Below are 6,000 nucleotides of genomic sequence, written 5' to 3'. Positions count from 1 at the left end.
ACTGGGTGGCCAAGTGTGTGGTCAGGGGACAGAGTCTGGGTGACAAAGTGTGTGGTCAGGGAACAGAGACTGGGTGACCAAGTGTGTGGTCAGGGAACAGAGCCTGGGTGACCAAGTGTGTGGTCAGGGAACAGAGACTGGGTGGCCAAGTGTGTGGTCAGGGAACAGAGACTGGGTGACCAAGTGTGTGGTCAGGGGACAGAGACTGGGTGGCAAAGTGTATGGTCAGGGAACAGAGACTGGGTGACCAAGTGTGTGGTCAGGGGACAGAGTCTTGGTGGCCTTTTCGTGGGTGGGATTAGATGTTGTGGGGACGAATTAGACTTCCTTTCTGTGATTAAACGGGCTTCAAATGGGTTCAACGGTTTGCCGACAAGATAATTCAAAAGCCTGAGTTTGAAGGTTATGACTCAAGCAAAATGTGCACTTAATGCACTATTTAGAAGCCTGTAGAATTATAGTACTGATAAGAATGACAGAAGTGTACTGAAGAGCCGCGCAGTGTCTGAAAACTGTGTGTCCTCCTGACCTTTACATCGAACGGCTTGGCACAGCTTTGGCAGAATGTGATGCGCCTTGTAATTGAGCCCTTCACTTACAAAACGACTTTCGGAACAAACGGTCTGAGATCTCTGAATGTAAGACGGCCTTGAGCGTTATCGCAATAGTTCTTGATATTCTGAATATATATGTGCGTTTATGTAAAGTGTAGTCATAAAATTAAGAAATAGAGCAATAATGCTCATGGCATATTTAGCATCGGTGTTAACTGTGCGTACTCTGCACCATATAATTCATTCGTCACCACTCGCCCCTTTCCGTAACCTGCAAGAAGACTCGTCCCCCTATCCGCGAAAATACGACAAACCAGAATGCGCGTATGATTTCAAGTTCTTCGTCAAAGAATCCCTCAGAAATAATTTTTGATTTTTCATATGTCTTGCATCTAAAAATATACCAAAGGCACAGTTAAATGTGTTCAATCATAATGTATAATTCCGCACGTCCCGATGTGCTTTAAATTGCATCTGAAATATAAATACTATATGGGGAAAATGAGTGAACCATTACGCAACGAGCTCGAGTTGACAATTGTTTTAGGTATGCCCGTTTGCGCTAAGACGGAACCCGGTCGCAAAAAATGGCCACGAGAGGGGCACGAGTGGCTATTCGGCTTGTCCCGGAATAACACGAGTTGGTCACGAATGTATATAAATATTAAACGGATGAGGCGGTTCCACTGGTCTATTTTAATACTGGTTCAGGTGGGTACATCAGTGAAGGATATTGGTTATTTGACCATGATTGAGCGATATCAGATCATCGATACACTTGAAGCTAAACTTGCACTTCTTGGCCAACTTCCCTTTTTTTACAAATCCGAGCAGAAACTCTTATACATAAACTGACAGATCAGATGGAAGCACAGTTGCTGGTCATGGGGATGCCTGCTTTCTCCCCAATTTACTTTTATTCATTTCAGACTGATGTTACAGTTCTGTATGTTCAGCGTGTACATTATCACGTACATTGTCAGGGCAAGTGTGCAACTGTGTGATGCAGTCAGAACAAGTGCATATAATGTATCACATAGAATAATATTCAAAAGTCCTTATATTTAAACAAGGCATGTATATATGGCCGTGGCAAACGTTATAGAAACATGTGGAAAAATTCAGTGATGTTCAAGTGACACTGGACATGGTGTGGCACTGTGTGGAAAGTGCTGGAAGCTAGTTAGACTATATATGAAGAGCCTGTCTCATCTCACATTTTATCTGTCATTACATCAAGACTATCTCAGAAGCTTGACCAATGTTGCGGTGAGGTGATTATTCTTCTTGTCATTGTCATTTCCACTGCTCTTACATTTTACACTGCCATTGAATATTGTACTTGCACCCTATTGTGTTCTGTCATTATGATTGCTGTGTAATAATTTGCATTGATTTGTAAACCTAGTTAATCTTGTAAAACAATTGTTGATTGTAGACCATTTGTTGGTTGTTTGTTGGTTTCACATTAAATTCTTTTACGTACATATTTTTAGTTAACATACTGTTTCAATTTGAGAATCGACACGCAATAGCATATACATATATGTCTACACACACACACGCACGCACGCACGCACGCACGCACGCACCTAGAAACTATTTCTATGTCAGCAGTTACATTGCACATTTGTTCTCAAACTTTGCAGTCCAGCTTACTTTCTGACAACAAAATACTCCACAAACTTGTTAATAACACTTTTGGTTAAGAAAAAAAGGTTTTGAATTATTTAACCAACCAGCCAGTATACTTCAAATAAGGTGAAAATAATCACATATTCAATTTGTGTGGGTATTTGAGATTGTGTTGGAGCAATTGTACATGATTTTCATCTATTTTGCTGTACACTGTACATCTGACTGCTAGCCATTTACATACATATGAAAAACTAATACGTATTTATGCTCCGTCAGTGAGAAACGTCAAGGTAAAGCTAAAAGGAAAATGTACTAACTTGCTACAGCCTTACGCAATACCGTTTAATATTTGCAAAAACACAGTGACCTATTTGTCATGTCGCAAATTGCCATTTGAACGATCAATGGATAACGTTTCTGCCCAGATTGGATGTATCAAAATGATATGAACATGTTTTCTACTGCGCGCGAGATAGATTCTATTTCCCTGAAAACATCTCCTACAAATAAATGAAAGCGAAAAAAAACCTTTACGTAATCTCTGAAATCTGAGTTCTCTGAAATTCCAGAAATCTCTGCCAAAAGCAGAATTGATTGCTTCTGGAAACATAAAGACAAAGTAATTTCTTGGTTAGTAACTCAAATGCCAAGGAATCACTTCCCAATCTGTTTATTTGGACACAATTATATGAAGTTACTAGAAAAGTAAAAATTACGCTATTGCATATTTGACAGAAGCGTCAGCAGCTGGCTTCAACTTGCGATTTACCCTCTCCCCCCCACCCCCACCCCCCGTACTCCAGACACGGTGAGCTCAGTCTTACAGACTAAAACATGCTTACACCAATTCAAAACGCCAACGTCAACGAATATCCGTTTGATTGGCATTCTAGAAGTTGGTGAGTAAATAATAAAACATTTATGGATAACAACTTCTGGTTTATTGCACATAGCGACGTTTCCATGTTGAATCGTACACCGTTATGAAACTAGAGTGTTCCAGACTTGCGCCTTGATAACGGTGTACGAATCTACGTCAAAACGTCGCAACCTCAATGAAGCCATAGAGTACTCAGAATAGCCACTGGCTTCAAGTTGATAAGCGAGGTGTCATCTTTGGTACATTCCTCTGAATGACCAACCTTTGATGGTGAAACCTTGATTGAAGACCTTAGTTGTGAACATAACGTATCTGTCTGTGACATTTGAATAAAATGTACCTGCTTCACGGTACCTAAGTCATTGTGAAATGTAGACGCCATACGCTGGAGCTTAACAGATGGTATCTTGCTCGAGGTGAGGTGAGGTGAAATTGGGTTTAACGTCGTGTCCAAGATTATTGCACTTATATAGCGACGTGCATGTACGTGTGTGTGTGGCTGCTTGTACTAGTCCGAACTGATGCCGATTTATAGTGCTAGCTCACTGAGATACCATGCCGCAGTTTAACATGAATACCCCACTCAGACCCAGTATACTGACTCCGAGCCGACCAGTCCTTGTTTTAGCCCCTTAATGCCGAGCGCCAGACATGGTAACAACAAGTACCATCTTTTAACGTCTTTTGGTATGACGCGGTCGGGGATCGAACCCCGGACCTTCCGCTCTCCGGGCGGACGCTCTACCACTAGACCACGGAGGCGGTCTTTATCTTGCTCGACATGAAGGGGAAGTCACGGCTGAAAAGCCGAAATAGTCCCTCTTGTCATACAGCTTCTTGCAGAGGACTCCATCGTTTTTAATGTATGTGTTCAGGTTTTTCACTTGTTTCTTTGATTTCCAACAGTTTGCTAGATGACGTGAAGATATTCTTGGCATTGTTGAAAGAGATGCAGTAATCTTAATGTCAGAAACTTGGGTTGAAATTCTTGCCAATGTATCCATTCTTTGATTTAACTGAAGGAGTAAACTGTCCGATTCACATGTCAAGAGACCGCCTCCGTGGTCTAGTGGTAGAGCGTCCGCCCGAGGAGCGGAAGGTCTTGGGTTCGATCCCCGGCCGCGTCATGCCAAAAGACGTTAAAAGATGGTACTTGTTGTTACCCTGTCTGGCGCTCGGCATTAAGGGGCTAAAACAAGGACTGGTCGGCTCAGAGTCAGTATACTGTGTCTGAGTGGGGTATGCATGTTAAACTGCGGCATGGTATCTCAGTGGGCTAGCACTATAAATCGGCATTCATTCATTAAAGGTAACTAAAACATGGACATAAGCAAAAGAAATGTCTACTAAAAGCAGAGTTCTTTAAATGATTCCGACTTCCAGTATATCATGAGCATGTGTTTATGAATCATTGTCAAATAGGTATATGTGCTTATCCTGCTCCGCCAGTTGCATCCGTCAAACGAACATGCAAAGGCAAGTCAACTGTTCACCTAAAAAAGAACACGGGCACATATGGTACGACTCAAAATAGGGAATTGCTTTGGACATACGTTTTGTCTCTAATACGTCAAATTGGTCTTCCATAAATTTGTTTGAAAGCTTTACTGAAACCTTGACTATTGTCACCCTGATGAAGTAACGTTTGAGAAAGAGCCGTATGACACTCCTTCAAATCTTTGTATGAAGTGCTTGCTCGATCGTACATGAAACTTGAAATGAAAAACTAAATGCTGGAGCTGCTGGAATATTGCTCGAAATTGCAGGAATGTGGAAGTCATCACTGTTGTCATACAGTCTTTTTGATCGTCGTTTGTCCCTTTGAATCATTATGCATAGACCTAAATAGGAAACAGATGAGGCGCACTCACTCGTCTCTTTTAGTTCTTGTTCAGGTGGGTATATCAATGGAAGGGAAACTTCTTGGCCAAATTATCTTGTTTTGATATTGCCAATCCGAGCAGAAATTCCGATTCATATCCATCCATAAAAACAGATCTGCAAGAAGGGGAACACAATTGGTTCCCATTGAGACGTCTAATTATTGCGGGGTCGATGGAGGCCCAGTCGTCTAAGGCGCCGCGATTCGCTGTGCAGAGTTGCGTCCCTTGGACATGTCAGAAACCTATCATCGTAGGTTCGAATCCCTGTTCACCCCGATTATGTTTCTAGGTTTGTCAGCACCATACCCGTGCTCGTGGGTTTCATCGAAGTGGTAAACGTCTTAGACCTGCATCACATCGGGCTTTCCTCCCACATTAAGCTGACATGCCGTGATATAACTGGAATAATGTTAAAAGCGGCGTTAAACCCAACTCACTCACTCACTCACTAATTCTTGCCTTAATGTCTGCCCAATTGTACATAGATTGTATCAGTGAGGATGACCAGCAGTTCACATCTGGCTTGTTTTATTAATCTTCAGATGACACCTTTGACAAATTTTCCTGCAACTATATCTATGGTCACCACCATCTTTTCTGAGATTGCAACAATTCAAGCAAATCCTTTGATATTATTAGAATCCACGTGGTATTAATTCAAGTTAATGAAAAGTCATTCCGTGGTTGTATTGAGGTTTATGGTCAATCTGTGAGGCAAGAATGTCATGGTACATTTACTGGGCGAAGCAATACCTTCATCGTACGGATATGTATAGGCTTTAGAATCCAGTACAAATAGGATTTTAAGGTGTTAGTACCTATGCACGGTTTGGGCAGATTTCTTCCAAGTTAACATACTTGCCTTATATGAGGCATTATTTGATATATCGCTGACACCAAATTCTGTCCTCAAACAATTATTGTAGTGATGCTTACATACAATAGTTATTTCAAGGCATGGCTGTACATGCCATGTTACGTGTCAAGGCCTCCAACAGCTGCTTGAAATATACTGAGTCAAATTAAAAACTTCACATTTTTAAAA

Source organism: Haliotis rufescens, unplaced genomic scaffold, assembly GCF_023055435.1.
Source record: "Haliotis rufescens isolate VD_foot unplaced genomic scaffold, xgHalRufe1.0.p SCAF_57, whole genome shotgun sequence".
Classification (NCBI taxonomy): Eukaryota; Metazoa; Mollusca; class Gastropoda; order Lepetellida; family Haliotidae; genus Haliotis; species Haliotis rufescens.
This window is presented reverse-complemented; position numbering follows the sequence as displayed.